This window comes from Erpetoichthys calabaricus, chromosome 9, assembly GCF_900747795.2.
Source record: "Erpetoichthys calabaricus chromosome 9, fErpCal1.3, whole genome shotgun sequence".
Taxonomy (NCBI): Eukaryota; Metazoa; Chordata; class Cladistia; order Polypteriformes; family Polypteridae; genus Erpetoichthys; species Erpetoichthys calabaricus.
In genome coordinates this window covers 883,211-901,447 of record NC_041402.2, presented here as the reverse complement: position 1 = coordinate 901,447, position 18,237 = coordinate 883,211, and the positions used below count along the sequence as shown (strand labels likewise).

General features: G+C 43.9%; 1 protein-coding gene across 3 annotated transcripts in view; it reads right to left on the bottom strand.

The window, feature by feature from the left end:
- The window catches only part of miga2 (mitoguardin 2), a 532,313-nt gene that overhangs the window by 385,385 nt on the left and 128,691 nt on the right, over positions 1-18,237 (bottom strand). The window lies entirely within an intron of this gene.

Below are 18,237 nucleotides of genomic sequence, written 5' to 3'. Positions count from 1 at the left end.
TAGCCATTACTCGAGCTTTACGGTGGATTGCAGAAATCCGGCCAGAAAGAATAATCTATTTAATGTTATCTGAACTTCTTCATGAATAGTAATGTTGATTGGTATGGCGACTTTCACACAATTAAAATGCAACGAAAAGTGCTTCACAAATATGAAAAGATAATAAAAGTAGAATAATAGTAGAGAGACGAATAGTAGACGAATAGTAAAAAGATGTACTTAGAATAAGCCAATAAAATAAGTACAGTAGTTCCATCAGAAAGAAAAAAAAAATTCAATGCTAAATTAAGAAGAAAGTCTTAAACTTGTTTTTGAAGCTCTTAACAGAAGATGCCTGCCGTAAATTGTAATGTGCTCCAAATCTTTGAAGGAGGAGGAGGAAGTTGGGCACATGTGCCTATAGCGGGTTGCCACACCCACCACACGACGAACCACCTGGATTGGGACCCGAGTGCAGAGGGTGACACCCCAGCACCACAATGGAACAGAGTGATGTTTTTTACGGTGGCTGGACTGCCAATCCTGGCACCAACCCCCAAGTTTTCCCTGTAAGCTGGAGGACCTGCTCGAAGCATAAAAATTAACGGCAGCCTCACCACTTTTCTTGTGTTTAACTCAGGGGACACTCAGACGACCAGTGATTGAGGATCATACATTTCTTTATTGTTGAGATCTGGGAGTCCCAAAAGCACACAACATCACGAAATGCCCTCAACGTCAGTCATGAAACACCCATCACATTAAACTATGGTTAACATTAGGGCCCTGTTACACTATGGTTAAGATTAGGGTTGTGGAAGGGTTATCTGACTCAAAAGGTGTTTCGTGGACAGACGCGGTAGACATTTCCTGACCTATGTCATAGGGATTGCAGACTGCAGTTAGACCCTTCTCAAAGCACATGTACCATAAACACTTCCACTAGAGAGGGAAAACTCCATCAAAATACCCTGACTAGAAATCCAAAGGACCGAGACAAACGTTGATAATAGGGTTTATTTTAGCAAACAAAAGGCTGTGCAAGCCCCAAAGCTCCAAAGAGCACAAATAAGATGCCTGAAAATGCAAGGCGAAACACAGTAAAGAAAGACCCAATACAGAATGTAAAAATTGTGGTCAAAAACAGAACAGAGGTTCAAGAATAACAATAAACACAGTCGCAATCTGAAATCTAATGGCAGGGTCAAAAACGGAGCAGAAGTTCAAAAAAATCAATAATCACAGTCCCAAAACGAAATCCAAAGACAAAAGATGAAAAACAAAGCACTGGCTTGGAAATCCAGAAGACACAAGCAAGAGCGATGCCACAGAAACTCACCACAACTCTCCACTCCCGAGTGCATTCAATGAACCAGAAGTCACTTTGGGAGGCCTTTCCTTAAATAGGGTGATGGGCCGTTCCTGGCTGTGATTGGCAGGTGGCCCCGCCCCTTGGGGAGCCACCCACAAAACACAAGGGTTATGCTCCTTTCCCAAGACACACACACACACACACACACACACACACACAGTAAAATGTACAAAGAAACATTAATACAAGTAAATGATACAAAATAAAACAAAACAAATAAACACAACTGTGAACTCCAGCCAGGGGGAAACATGACATTTATGCAACATATTCAGTTAAGGATCCAAGATATTTCACAGTGCTAAACCATTAAGTGCCTTTAAAAATCAGTAATACAATTTTAAATCAATGCTGAACGAAGCTGGGGAAATTACTGAGGACTGGAAAACAGCAACTATTATTCCATCATATAAAACTAGCTAGGCTACCCGTCTGAGATGGGTTGAAATCCAAATTATCATCATGGACCTCAGTGTTACTGTTTGCACTGTCTTTGTTATAGGTCAGTTGGTATGGGATTCAGGAAAGCAGTGTTAATGTATATGATGTGTCATCTGTTGGAATGACATAGCAACTGGACAGACACACAGACAGTTCTCTTTTTTTAAGGTCAGATTTAAGTAACTGTAGGCCAGTTAGCTTAACATGCATCAAAAGAATATTCCATCCCATCCATTATCCAACCTGCTATATCCTAACTACAGGGTCACAGGGCTCTGCTGGAGCCAATCCCAGTCAACACAGGGTGCAAGGCAGGAAATAAACCCCGGGCAGAGCACCAGCCCACCTCAGGGCACACACACAGCTACACACACACCAAGCACACACTAAGGACAATTTAGGATCGCCAATGCACGTAACCAGCATGTCTTTGGACTGTGGGAGGAAACCCACACCGACATGGGGAGAACATGCAAACTCCATGCAGGGAAGACCCGGGAAGCGAACCCAGGTCTCCTAACTGCAAGGCAGCAGCGCTACCACTGTGCCACAGTGCCGCCCAAAACAATATTAATGGAAGAAATAATTTAAAAAAAAATTGTGAAGCACATGTCAAGAACAGCGTTTTAGGGAACAGTCAGCATGGGTTCCAACAGTGAAGGTCGTGGTTTACTAACATGCTGGAATTCTGAGAGGAAGCTGTTAAGATATGAAGTTTTCTCCAAAGCAAAATAGGTGAGGCCTCTAAAATCCAGCCAAGAAGCAGGCCAGGATCTTCACTGGTCTGCCCAGAAGAGGGTCACGTAGGTCAGCCAGACACCAAATACTAACTACTGGCTTCAGTTTGAATAGGCCTAAAAATGGGGGAGCTGGCAAATCAACTAGAAATATCAGAAAAAATAAACTGAAACCCCAAAAAGGAGTCTCTCTGGCTTGACTCTTTGAGGATTTACAAGTGAAAGATTTATTACAAAAAAGGTAAATAAAGAACAAAAGGACTAAGCCAGGCACAAATGAGTTGCCCAAAAAGGCAAACCACAGTAAGCAAGTCCCAGTAAGTTAAACAGAAGGTACGATCTTTAAACAGAGCCCAAGTAATGTAAAATAAAACTCAAAAACACATTCAAGGAGCAGTGATGATAAGGAGGAGCTCCTGTCACTGCCCTTGATGTTTGGCCACAGAGCAGTCCGAGGGTCCGCACCTGTACTGTGTAAAGGAGACCCTTCTCAGCCACGCAGATCTGCCGATGAATGGCGCCTGGTGATGCCACCTCTGCGTGGTGTCACTTCTCAGTCCGGGCTCTTTTCACGTGAAAGGAATTAGTGCAGTGGATCAAGACGGTGACTTTAAAATGAGTTCATCAGGAACGTGCGGAGGGACACCGTTGGAAACTTGTGAAGGGTGAATTTCACACAAACATTAGGAAGAGAACCACAGACACATGGAATGAGTGACCACGTAGTGTGAACATCAATTTGGGTGCCTGACGTGTATTAAAGGAAGTTTAAGAGTCTGAGGATACGTTAGGTGTGAAAATACATACTGCTGTTTGAATGGATGAAGCAATCACTGAAAGTGTGTGTAAAATTAGGAATATAAATATAAAAACAGCATATATATATTGTGGCGGACGACACCTCTTCACTGAGAGGACTGAGGGAGCAAGCCTGGACAGAACATTAACGCTAGATGGTGCCTCGGATTCCTGCAGGGCTTCACGAGAGAAGGAGTTGTCTACAGCCCTGTTGGGATCAGGGGGCACTGCCAGGGGGCACTGCAGCTGCTCTTGAGCCCGTTTGGGCGATCCTTTCACCACACCTGGAAGTGCTGCCAGAAGTAGGTCATCAAGCACCCGGAGCACTTCTCTTTGATTCCAGTTGCTGTGTCTGATTTTAATTTTTGTATTTTAGTTTAGTTTATAATGTGTGTTTTATCTATTGTTCGGTGTCCTTGAGTGTTTAGAAAGGTGCCCACAAATAAATAAAATGTATTATTATTATTATTATAAAAGGAGCCAGCAGACAATACTCAGGGAGCCAGAGTCGGGATGGGAGTGGAGGAGAAAAGAGAAGATAAAGGATTTGTGAATTGTGTGCTGGTGCCATTTGGATTGTGTTGTGCCTGTGGGAAACGCGGAAGGGAGAAGAAAATCAAAATGCCCGTGTGCTTTGAGCTTGTGCCTCTTGCATCTGTCTGTGTCAGGGTTGGCTTTCACAATATACTGTATAAAGGCAAGATACGCCAACACACACACACACACACACACACATATGTATATAACGTGTTGTTTATTTGAATTAAAAGAGCCGTGAATTCAAACTGAAAACAATTCTGTTTGCATGGGATAAACGGGTAATTTAAAAGTAGCCAGATTTGACATAAATGTGTGCAACTCCTTCCTTTTGCTTTTAAATGGTGGGAAGTTCTATTAGTAATCGCTCTTTTATAAAAGAACATCTTGAGACGAGACTGTTGCCAAGAGATTTGTTCAAGTCCCGCCCGCCTCTCAAACCACGCCCTCTCACCTCTCATTGGTGTGAATGCCTTTGACAGACACACTTCCTGCGCTCTCAGCTCTTATACATTTTTACATTTTCCTCACTTTAAGTTCCCAATAAAAGAAGACGTATTCTGTCTAAATCTTATTGAAGAATTTCATCCTGCAGGGTTATCAACAGAAGAAATGAGGACACGGACAATCGTAGGACTGAGAAACGATGAAGTCAAACGAATTAACATGAAAACTGTCAATCGGCTACACAGCAAACTGGTTAAATGTGTATCAGTAGACTCTGCTGAGACAGCTGGTGGTGATGGTGCGGAACATGAAAACATCAACTTACAGTATCATGAAGAATATCTACAACCTTACTCGTGCTGATCGCCAAGGAAAGAGAGGTGGCGGGTTAGCAAACATTTACTCGTGCCGGTTAAAATGTAAAAATATCAGTTTTGGTAAGTTCAAGTCTTTTGAGTATCTCGCCATTGTTATTCAGGGAGATTCTCACGTTCTAGTATTATCCGTGTATAGACCTCCTAAATTCAACGCGTCTTTCTTTGAGGAATTCTCTGACTTGATGTCAATCTTAATTACGAACTATGACACACTCTTAATAGTCGGCGACTTTAATTTTCATGTAGATAATCAATGTGACCAAAAAGTAAAAGAATTTATGAACCTCCTGGACTCTTTTGATTTGAGACAGCTCGTTAATCAGCCTACACATAAAGCAGGTCATACATTAGACTTAGTGATTACTAAAGGACTAAAAGTTGATATAAAGCAGGTCATTGATACGGGTCTTTCAGACCATTTTCTTCTACTTTTTAATATAGAAATAATGATAGAAAACACTCATGAGAAGCATATTGTTAAAAAACGCTTCTTTGACTCATCAGCAGCTTTAAAACTTACAAACATTCTAAGCAATCAGTCCGTTTATAGTGCCAACTATAATAGCGAGGAGAATGTAAATAGTAAGGTGGAAAGATTTAATACTAAAGTGAGGGCTGCTCTTGACTTAGTTGCACCTGAAAAGACAGTTAAAAAATCTTCTAGCATTGTTATACCTTGGAAGACCCAAAGAGTGTCTGATTTAAAGAGAACATGCCGTAGAGCTGAGCGTAAATGGAGGAAAACTAAACTAACTATTGACTATGAGATATTAAAAGTTAAAATAACAGAATACAATAACACAGTCCGTCTTGAGAGGCGCTGCTATTTCTCTAAGATTATAAATAACAATGCTAGTAATCCCAGAGTCTTATTTTCGACAATTGATCATCTGTTAAACCCAGGTAACTCAAAGGAATGCCTCCTAAGTACTTCCAGTAAAACCTGTGAGGCTATCGCTGTATTTTTCAATCAAAAAATTAATGATATTAGAAATAACATAGTATATCTCCCCAACACTAAGGATCCTCCTAAACCCCAGTACTCCATAATAAATAAATTAGAGTCTTTCACTAGGATAGATTTACCTGATTTACATAAAATAATTTCTCAAATGAAACCCTCCACCTGTGCCCTTGACCCAATACCAACAAATTTTTTCAAAGAAGTATCGGGCGTGCTTAGTGATAATGTTCTTGACATAGTAAATTCGTCATTAGATACGGGGGTCTTCCCAGACTGTCTTAAGACTGCGGTAGTTAAACCCCTACTTAAGAAAAATAATCTCGACCCCTCTGCTCTTGAAAATTATAGACCCATCTCTAACCTGCCTTTCTTAAGTAAAATTCTAGAGAAGGCAGTCATTATGCAGTTAAATGAGCACCTCAATAAACCTGCTATTCTTGATAAATTTCAGTCAGGTTTTAGAACAAATCACAGCACAGAAACTGCACTCGTTAAAGTAGTAAATGACTTGCGGGTAAATGCAGACAGAGGCCATTTATCTGTTCTCATCCTCTTAGATCTGAGTGCCGCATTTGACACCATTGATCATAATATTCTTAAGAATCGCCTTAGTCAATGGGTGGGCCTCTCTGGCAGTGTCTTAAACTGGTTTGAATCCTACCTGGCAGGGAGAAAATTCTTTGTTAGTTGTGGTAATTATAACTGAAAGACACATGATATTCTATATGGTGTTCCACAAGGCTCTATCCTGGGTCCGCTGCTCTTCTCAATCTACATGCTTCCATTAGGTCAGATTATCTCGGGACATAACGTGAGCTACCACAGCTATGCTGATGACACACAGCTGTATTTATCAATAGCACCTGATGACCCCAAATCTCTTGATTCACTAACACAATGTCTAACCTGTATCTCAGAATGGATGAATAGTAACTTTCTCAAATTAAATAAAGAAAAAACCGAAATCTTAGTGATTGGCAATAATGGATACAATGAGGCTATTAGAAATAAACTGGATGCATTAGGATTAAAAGTCAAATCGGAGGTAAAAAGCTTAGGGGTAACCGTTGATTGTAATCTGAATTTTAAATCGCATATTAATAAGATCACTAGGACAGCATTTTTTCACCTAAGGAACATAGCAAAAGTTAGACCTCTTATATCATCGAAAGATGCAGAGAAATTAGTTCATGCGTTTGTTTTTAGTCGGCTAGATTACTGTAATGCACTCCTCTCAGGACTACCCAAAAAAGACATCAATCGTTTGCAACTAGTGGAGAATGCAGCTGCTAGAATCCTTACCAGGAAAAGAAAATCCAAACACATTTCTCCAGTTTTGATGTCACTACACTGGTTACCTGTGTCATTCAGAATTGACTTTAAAATTCTGCTTATGGTTTATAAAGCTTTAAATAATCTCGCCCCGTCTTATATATCGGACTGTCTGACACCTTATATTCCAAATCGCAACCTCAGATCCTCAACTGAGTGTCTCCTTAGAATTCCAAGAGCAAAACTTAAAAGAAGTGGTGAGGCGGCCTTCTGCTGTTATGCACCTAAAATCTGGAATAGCCTGCCAGTAGGAATTCGCCAGGCTAATACAGTGGAGCACTTTAAAAAACTACTGAAAACACATTACTGTAACATGGCCTTCTCATAACTTCACTGTAATTTAATCCTGATACTCTGTATATCCAATTCATTATAATAACTATTCATTCAAAATTTGTACTAACCCCTACTCTCTCTTCTGTTTCCTTTTCCGGTGTCCTATTGGTGGTGGCACAAGCCACCACCATCTACCCAAAGCACCATGATGTTCCAACAATGATGGATGGATTAAAAGCCAGAAGTCTGTATGACCATCAGCATCAAGTGACTCCGTGAGAACCCTAACTACAAAGAGGACTATTTCATTTATGTTAGGTAGAATGCCCAGAGGGGACTGGGCGGTCTCGTGGCCTGGAACCCCTACAGATTTTATTTTTTTCTCCAGCCTTCTGGAGTTTTTTTTTGTTTTTTCTGTCCACCCTGGCCATCGGACCTTACTCCTTTTTATGTTAACTAAGGTTGTCTTATTTTAATTTCTTATTTGTCTTTTATTCTTCTTTTCTTCATTATGTAAAGCACTTTGAGCTACTTTTTGTATGAAAATGTGCTATATAAATAAATGTTGTTGTTGTTGTTGTTGTTGTTAACACCGTCAGGTCTTCCACCGGCCGAATTACTGTAGAAAGAAGGACGTGTCGTAATGTTATTACGTAATTTATGTCTGAGTGACGGGCTGTGCAATGGGACACAATTAGTTATATTGAAAATTGGGTGAACAATTCTGACATGGAAAATATTAACAGGCGACAAGAAAGCTAATGGAGTCCATCTAACATGAGACACCAAAGGAGATCTTCATATGCCATTTGTAGTTTCCCATTAGAAGAGCTTTTACAAAAGACAATTAACAAATCACAGGGACAAACATTCAAAAAAGTCGGTTTATTTATTAGAGAGAAAGAAACGAAATTCACTCTCAGGCAGTTATACATGGTGTTGTCACAATGAGAGTTCAAACACGGAATCACAATTTAATGTGATTTTGACAAAAATGTTATTAAAAAAATAGTTTTTACTGAAGTTTTATAGTGAAAGTGGAAATTTAAAAAGTATTTAAGTGTTCATTTCAAAGCCAAACAGAACGAATACCTCTAACGCAACATGAAACCTAATTTACTTTCAAATTATTATGTTTTATTATTTTTAACTTTGGTGAATTACTCACTGAAATGTCAAATAGTTAGTTCTATTATGCATATGTCAAAGTTACAATCTGTTTAAATTGGACATCCGCTTCCTCATACGTGAGCGGCAGATTTGCGAAGTGGTTGGCGAGCAAAGCGAGGAGGAGGCAGAGCCCCCTAGTATTAAAATAAAAAGAAGACCAATTCTCTAAAAAAGCAAGGATGCTGAACGTTGTTGAATACGTGTGTGTGGAAGAACATCAGCTCAGTTTGTGTGCGTCTGCTGAGGGTTTGCATTCTGCTCTGTGAACTTGAACTCCCATCACTAGGAGAGTCAATGTAGTTGTTAAACAGTCAGAGATACACTGGGCTTTGTGTGGATTCAGACCAGCTAGAACATTCAAACACTCTGGACGAGGACAGGCCATTCAGCCCAACAAAGCTCGCCAGTCCAATCCACTTATTTCTTCCAAAATAACATCAAGTTGAGTCTTGAAAGTCCCTCAAGTCTTACTGTCTACCACACTACTTGGTCGCTTATTCCAAGTGTCTATCATTCTTTGTGTAAAGTAAAACTTCCTAATGTTGGTGTGAAATTTACCCCTAAGTTTCTACGTAACTGTGTCCCTCATTTTAAAGTCACCGTCTCAATCCACTGGAATAATTCCCCTCATCATTTTAAACACTTCACTCAGGTCTTCTCTTCATCTTCTTTTCATTAAACTGTAAAGGCTCAGCTCTTTTAATCTTTCCTCATCACTCATCCCCTGTAGCCTCCCAGTAATCAGCCCAGTCGCTCTTCTCTGGACCTTCTCTTGTGCTGCTATGTCCTTTTTGTGGCCTGAAGACCCAAACTGCACCCAGGACTCCAAATGAGGCCTCACCAGTGTGTTATAAAGCCTGAGCAGAACTTCCTGGCACTTATACTCCACACGTCAAGGCGCTATATAACCTGACATTCTGTTAGCTCTCTTAATGGCTTCTCAACACTGACGGGAAGTTGATAGCTTCGAGTTATTCTCTCTGAGTTGGAAACCAATCTCTAGGCACTTATTAAGCATGTCAAAGCTCTAAAATATGTACACAGGTGGCCATTAGAGGCACGTGAAGGTGACAAGGATCTGTTTGCATAATTTGGAGTTTAAGGACAGGACGTCGCTGATAAGACAACTGATTTGCACTGATAAATCGCTCCTGCAATCAAACTCTGATTCTTAGCCCAATGAGAGAAGTCGCAAAAGCAAATGCAACGTTCAAACAAATTGTAGAAAAAAACTCAATCTAAATCCGTTAAGTAGTCCTCTCGTTGTCTAGCTTAGCGGACGTAAGGCTCATGCAGGAGAGAGGAGGGCTCCACGTCCTGCTGCGTATAAATCGGACAGACAGACAGACGTTGGATTTTATATATATATATATATATACAGTAATCCCTCGCTATATCGCACTTCGTCTTTCGCGGCTTCACTCCATCGTGGATTTTAAATGTAAGCATATGTGAATATATATCGCGGATTTTTCACTGCTTCGCGGATGTCTGCGGTCTACAGTACATGTGCTTCCTCAGTTGATTTGCCCATTTGAATTCAAACAAGGGACGCTATTGGCAGATGGCTGAGAAGCTACCCAATCAGAGCACACAGTTAAGTTCCTGTGTGCTGTGGATTGGCTCAGCGACGGAGTGCTGCATTAACCAGGAAGTGTAATCTCACTCATTCAGCATTAACATGCCCCTGCTACGGCTTCACAAGCGCCAACAGAAGATGCAAATGATTGCAGAAAAGGTAAAAGTTTTGGATATGTTGAAGGAAGGGAACAGCTACACCGCTGCAGGACACCATTACAGCATCAATGAGTCCACGATTCTTTTTATTTAAAAAGGAGGAAAAGCATATAAGATCTACGGCCGCAGTGTCCTTTAACCAGGGCGCGAAACGAGTTCCAAGTGGACGTGATAAGCCAGTAGTCTGGATGGGATCTGCTTTAGGGATTTGGATTGAAGAAGAACAACGGCGGTGCTACACAGTCGCCTGAAGAGGCTCCTTTACAAGAGCTGTAACGCTCTCCTTTGTTGTGCAGTAAAATTAAACTCATCGTTATCAGACAAGTCGTCGTGTCATTGTTGGTGAGTAACATAATTAATTATTTACGTACAGTACTTATTACATGTACATAGTTTAGTGTCACTGTACACACATTTTACTGTATACAATTTTTCTTGCATTGTACGTATTTATTGCTGGTGGCCTGTCTGTCGTAACGGCTGTAACATATGTGATATCGGAGACGCTCGATATCTTTAAAATAATATTTAGGTTTTACTGTATATAAACTGTGTTTACATACATAATTTCAATGAATCTTACCTAATATCTAAGAGAATACAAAGGGTTTATGCTGTATAATTGTGTGGGAGAGTTTATAAGGGCTTAAAATATATAAAAATAACCTTATGAACATATGCTTTCTACTTCGCGGATCTTCACCTTTTGCGGGGGGTTCTGGAACGCAACCTCCGCGATGGAGGAGGGATTACTGTATTATATATATATAGAGAGAGACAGATTGGTGTTTCTAGCTCATAACGACACCTCTTAAGTGTTAACTCTGACATCTTCAGTGCTTACAATACTTTTGTAGTACGCAGAGATTACCAATTTTAAGAATACATTTTCCTATAGACGCACCCCACATGTCGTATTACTTGAAGCAGTCTGAGCAGGAGAATTAGTATGGACAGGTGGCATGGTGGCACAGGGAGTGGCACCGCTGCCCTGCTATAAGTAGGTCAAGTTTGCCCGCTCTCCCCTTTTTGTTAAACACAGCGCCAGAGAACACGTCTGCGCTTATTGTGAACCCAGTAAGGATTAGTAGGACGACTAGAACAAGATGTTAGCTTCATGCAGCTAGTAGGTAATGGCAGGTTGTGCTTATTGTTAAGGGAATATTTTGGAGGTTTTAATGCCTTAAGGTGGGACTGCATTAAGAATTGTGTTTAGCTAATAGCTCCGCTGCCCCAGCTTCACCTCCAGATTCTTCCTCAAGTCTGTCGACGTTTCTGCTCCACGCCTTGGTGGAGATGTCCCATGATGAGCAGCTCTAAAGGGTGGTGTGGGTGCCAGCGAGTTGCTCTGTTTGCTGAATTACCGACTTGTAGGCAATCAAACACTCAGCGAGCGGACCAATGCTGTGGCCTCGATTCAAACCGGGGGGCTGCCCTCTCGTACCACCTCTCTCTCAGTCCTGCCATCTTCAAGGTGTCCCGACTGGGTGAAAGCCCCAGCCGTCTGCCACAGCAGCTGAGAATTACAAACACACACAAAGAGCGAGCGTGATGTGCACAGGCTCACGCTGCACTGCGGCCCCCTTCACTCTTTACACTACGCACTCAATAAAGAAATATCAACGACTGCACATAAAGAGTGTTAACGTACAACGTCCAGAAACGCCTTGAAATGGCGGTGCCACACCTTCAGACCACCCACAGCCCCCTTTCCCAGTCTTCCGAGTTCACCACTGACACCCCCCCAAACCCCCCCACCACCATTCAATAGCCTTTTCCCTTCTGCACTGACAAAGCCGAGTTCACCTGATGGTTTCCGGCCAGCCGGGTATTTCCTCGAATGCCCCTCTCCCTCTGGCACTGCCCTCTCTTCTTTATGACTCGCATTGGGCCCCCAAGTGAGGCGCTCCTTGCAAAGAAGGACCCCTTGAGAGTGAAGAATGTATTATTATAAAAAACAAAAAACAAAGAAGGTACAAACAGACGCTGACAGCAAATCCACCTGACAACCGTTACAACCTGCCATGGCAAAGCAAACCAAGATGTGCCAGGCCAGGCCACGCAGTGCCAAGTGTTCAGTTCTGATTCCACAAAATGACAAAGCGGTGAGGCCTCCAAAAGAGCCATAAGGTAAACCTCAGGAAAAGAGGCGGCTTCAGAAGGAAGGTCAGGCTGTAAAACTCAAAAGAGCAGCAAACAGACGAGAGGGTCAGTGGGCTTTGTGCTCTCAGGACCAAGTCGGCCGAAGTCTTCTCTAACATCTCAGTCGTTATTTACGACTCTCACAAGTTCACAGTTCAGTACACAATGACAGCATTTGAGGGTCACCAGCCCATCGTCCTCTCAGAGCAGGCTGAAGTTTCAAGTTTGGTGGTTTTTACCTCAAGGAACGGACACACAGACAGACACCCATCATTTTCGGTATCAGGGGACCCTAAAACATCGAGATCCGTCGAAAACCAGAGATCGATATTTTGGACGAATCTAAAGCTTTCGCTCCTCCCCCACAGACAATAGGTTATGATGGGGGGGCACAAAGCAAAAAATGACAGTTCTGACAGGAGAAGAAAGACAAGTCCAGAAATAATCTTTATGAAAGAGGAAGAGGAGCAAAACACCTAAAGGGGCTTCAATGAGCACACAAGACAATCCTGGCAAACAAAGCACAACCCACACGGAGCCACAAGAAGTCGGACCCTCAATCCCCAGGGCACAGCCCAACACCATGACACACTCCACCATAACACACTCCAAGACCCCAGCCTGCCGCGATCGGGTTGGGGGCGGTCCCTTCACAGGGATGGACCCCGCCTCTTGGGGACCCACCCACCAATTACAAGGAAGATCTCACACAGATGCAGAGACACACTGCACAATAACTAAAGGGAACAGACAAGAGATCATTAAGAAATGAGCCCAATAATATTAGTAATATATACAGTAGATATACAGTATAAGCCAGCGGGGGACCCTAACGTGTTCGGCCCGCCAGGCGGCTCGGTTCTGGTGCTGTTGTTTGGCGTCTTCACGTCTTCTACACTGATGGTGGCGCAGGACTCTCATCTGCTCGCTGACTGACCTCATAAAGCTAATCTGTGATGTGGTCCTCCAGTCCCCGAGGGGCTCATAAATCTGTACCTGTCCCCAAAGGTCAGAATATCTTTGTTGAAAGTACCGAGATGTGAATCAAAAATCACAAAGGGCTGAAATGTCAAAGAAGGGTGAAAACCTGAAAGGGCGTCCTGTCCGCCAGCTCAGACAACGAGGTGCCCTGATGGTGGACCTTCTGACCCTGTGACTCTGCGCCTGACAACCAGCAAAGCTGCAAAAGCAACGGTGACTCCCGTTAAAAACACTAGCGCTGAAGATAATTACAAATCAACACTCCCAGCTAGGAGTTTTCTAACCTGCTTAATCCAGTCCAGGGTCGTAGGGGGTGCCATGCAAGAACAAACCCTGGATGGGCACCAGTCCATCACTGGGCGAGCACACAAACACACGCAGGCGCCAGTTTAGCGTCGCCAGTCCGCCTAACCTGCATGTCTTTGGACCTGAAGGACACCCACACAGACGCAGGGAGGTGACCCCGGGATGAGGAGGCCACTGTGTCTGCTAGAATATCACATGAAATCCAAACTCGGGTGTAGGAATAGAAGTCCTGGGCTATGAAGATCCCAGCAGAGCGTTAAACAAGCAAAAACCACAAAGAAAACGCATAAAAAAAGAATAAAGAGACAAATCCAACAAAAGTGAAAACCAAACCGCGGCCCTTTTGGAGCTCATAAAGCCAACTTACACCTCAGGAGCGGCCGCTGCAGTGAAGCTGCTTGTGGGACTTTCAGTAATGGCAGCGGGTTGCTTCCTTCTTTGGAGTAACCTGCTGAACTCGTTTTCGAAGGCGTTGCGTGCCGACAATTACCTCGAATATCAGAAGTTATAACTGACTGACAACTCATAGCCGCAAAGAAGAACGCGAGCAGAGTCCATGATGTCTGCGCAGGCCTTGTAGCTCCACTCCTGAGCCTCACGTGGCGTCCCAAAGCACGGAATGCCAGGCAGTGTCCACTAGAGGGGGATACTGCCACCAAACCCCGGCTAGTAGGAAGGGCAGGCAGTGAATCTTTAGAAAATAAAACATTTATTCTTCACAGAAATGTACTCCACTCACAATGAAGCAAATGGAGTAAAGGCAGTCCAAGTCAAACAAAGAGACAGTGCAGGATCCAAACAGAGAGGCTGAAAAACAAAACTGCAGGAAGGTCAAAATTCCAAAATATACAAAAGGCTCAGCACAGCAGAACACAAATAAGTCACCAACTCCTGAGCGCATTCAAGAGAACCACCAGGGCGCTGGGAGGACCCCTGGATTTATAGGCTGGAGGGCAGTGACTGGCACTGATTGGCAGCTGGCCCCGCCTCTTAAGGCACCACCCACAAAACACATGGAACAGAACAAAGGGAGCTTCTACACGGCACAGAGACAAGGCCATCAGCTGAGGGGGGAACCCTGGGGGTGACATGACATGATTCTAGCCCCCCACGCACACACTCACAAGGCCTGTGCCACTGCTCTGCTCTTCATCGTGGGCACAGCACAATGGTAGCCCTTCAGATCGGAAAACAGTTGGTGCTGAGGCAGGGCGAAGTGGGTGACGTGAAGTCAAAGGGCAGAACTGTCATTGTCACGAAGAAGATGGCTGGCAAATGGCTTTGCCACTTCCCTATGCTGAATGCCACAAATGCCCAAGCTGTTAGCACCAACTCTTTGTTTTGTAGCATTTTGTATTCTTTGTGACTTCTGATAGATAGACATGAAAGGCACTATATAATATATAAATAGGTAGGTGAAAGGCACTATATAATATATAAATAGGTAGGTGAAAGGCACTATATAATATATAAATAGGTAGGTGAAAGGCACTATATAACAGATAGACAGAACATTATGTGTCCCCAAAGGTAAATTTGTCTTCATACAGGAGCTCAGTAAGTAAACCAATTAAGTCCATCAGAATGACTAACATAAAGGAGACCTTCAGACGTGGCAGTGCCAGTTCCAGTGAGGCGTCACGCCAGCATATTGCTGTTGGCTTTACGTGAGCCCCAGTATCATTTCTTGCCACTTTTTTTTGTCACTTGTCACTTGTTCCTTTTTCCTGTAATTTCGTATTCTCGGCTCTGAGGTGTAACCTGACCAGTCCTCCCCTCCATATTTCCCTTGTTTGCCTCGGCTCTTTGTCCAGCCATTAGCTGGCGAGTTTAACTTTTCTTGTTCCTCCCTGGGGCGGCACGGTGGCGCAGTGGTAGAGCTGCTGCCTCGCAGTTAGGAGAACCAGGTTCGCTTCCCAGATCCTCCCTGCGTGGAGTTTGCATGTTCTCCCCGTGTCTGCTCCGGTTTCCTCCCACAGTCCAAAGACATGCAGGTTAGGTGGATTGGCAATTCTAAATTGGCCCTAGTGTGTGTGTGTGTGTGTGCCCTGCGGTGGGTTGGCACCCTGCCCGGGATTGGTTCCTGCCTTGTGCCCTGTGTTGGCTCCAGCAGACCCCCGTGACCCTGTGTTCGGATTCAGCGGGTTAGAAAATGGATGGATGGATGGATGTTCCTCCCTGTTCTTTGTTGCTCCTCCTGACCGTTTTTGTTCTTCCATTCTGGTTTGAAATGTTGTTTTTGTGATTTACTTGGATTCTCTTTAGCTGGCTCTCTTCTCTTAGTATTCTTTACTTTGACTGCCTTTGCTCTTTTGGTGTTTTAGTTTCTCGGTTCTGAAGGCACGTCGTCTCTGATCCCTCACACGCCACTCGGTCGTCGCTGACTTCAAAACCGTCACACATCTGTCATGGATATCATGACCTGGGCTCCCTGACACCTCGGTTTCCCTTTGACAGTCAACGCCGTTCACCGCTACATCCACAGACACAAGTTCAGGTCTTAGCATGCAAAGCAGCAGCCGCACATCAACGCCGTCCAGAAGCGCTGCTGACGATGACTTCTCTGGACTCGCTCTCATCTGACATGGAAAGAGGTCCAGTGGAATTGTGTCTGGTGATCAGACGAGTCAACTTTTCAAACAGTTTTTGGGAAGAGAAAAAAAAAAGGAAAGGGGACCATCCAAGCAGTTGATGGTGTCAAGTCCAAAAGCCATTGTCTGTCATGGTGGCATCCTGTGACTGTGCTACGTTTCTTTAGTCTGCTGCCAGTGTTTGCTAATTGATATCGCATGGCCGTGTGCTTGATGTGAGGCACCTGTTAACAATGAAACACCTGAACTCGGTCATTTGGAGGGGCCTCCTCATACATTTGGCCATATTGTGTATCTGCAAAGCCACAGCAGCTTGAAATCTGTGCAGTCTGAGGACAGCAGCTCTATGACTGATGCTAAATCCTAAGCACACCAGCCCCTGAGCTTAATGTCCACCCTATAACTGCCCTAACGATGCAGCTTTGTAAATTGACGTTTTTTGTCAAGAACTCGAGCAGCTCGGCCGTAGAGGTGAGAAAAGAGAACGGGATTGTGACCCGAGCATGCGCAGTAACCGCAGGCAGCATAGCGCTGGGCGCCGAGGAGGAGAGGCGGGCCAGCGACGGGCCAGTCCACGCCAAGGTGAGTCCACGCAGCCGTGAAGGAAAAGAAGAGAGCATAATCACATCGCGCATGCGCCTCCCAAGCTGCTCGAGGAACTCGAAACTTACCTGCTGTAAGCCTCGCCCATTTCCCCCGTAACCACACCCCATTAGGTATCGAAAGTGAGACGAAGGAGAGAGAGTGACGGCAGAAAGACACGCCCCTTTTCTAAGACCGCCCCCTGAACTTCGTATTTTCTTTGTAGGCTGAACGGAGGCGTGGAGAGCGTCGTCACACCTGAACTTACGCGAGTGGCACGTGTCAGACGGGACGACCCAGGCAGCCGCTGTCACCTCACACTTGGTCACGTGCCATGGCTTGTAGAGGACCCGGGCTGCTCCTGTCCCCATTATGGTCGCTTAGTTCATCCAGTGTTGTCGTGTCCTGCTGCCTTGAAATGATCGCGAACTGCAAAACCGCGAGGCTGAGCAGAGGGACGGCCAGAGATCACTGACCGGCGCGGACGACCAGGACAGACTAGTTAAGTGGTGTGATCCATTCAGGCGGTCCTACTGTTTTAACATCCTCTGCCCCTCAAAATCCAACACACGTCCTGTCCAGGGTGCGGCCCCCAGCTTAGACCCTGAAATGGACGTGGGAAGGTGCGTGTGTGTGTGATCAGAGGTGAAGAGAACACGGAGGCGATGTTAGGTAGAAACACACTTGTGTTAAAAATAACGGAGAAAATGAAGCCCAGTAAACCAAAAGACTTTGGACTTCAGTCCCCGAGGTTGCGGGTTCAAATCCCGATACTCTGTGACCAAGATTAGGACACTTCACCTACCTGTGCCCCAATGGGGGAAATGAACAAAAATCTCAAATATTTTACGTCGGGGTGCATAAATGTAAAGAGAGTTCGTTTGTGGTTGATGTTGTCATAGAGCGGGGGTCCTGGAGGGCTGCAGTGGCTCCAGCCAGTGTCCTAATTAGAACTCAGTCCCTGCTGATAATGATACCGTAGTTGGTGTGTAACTCTATGCCTTTTAGTGCTTTTATTCATTAAAGACAAATCTTAGTAACTTTGTGGATCAGAGCTCCTCAATTGCAGGTCTGCTATGGCTGCAGGTTTTCTCTTTAACCAATTTCTTAATTAGAACTCTTTTATTTAGTACTAAAGCAATACGTTTCTTGCGCTTAATTTTAGTTCTCTTGCCTTTGCCATTCAGAACCCTTAATTGTCTATTTTAGCAGCTGCATTTAAGTTTTAATTGCTGCCTGTTTTCTTCATCAGACATTAGTTAATAATGAGATGCAGATAACCAATAAACCAGCAACTCTCCAGCTCACGTGCTTACCATGAAGTAGCTGTGATCAAAAATGCATGAGAGGAGAACAGAAAGGACCATTAAGTTTAAATCTATTCCGGTCCACAAAACACATGGATAGTGTTCTCACAGAAGGAAACTCTGCAGTGCAATTAAATTTGCTCTTAAATGAATGCAATCAT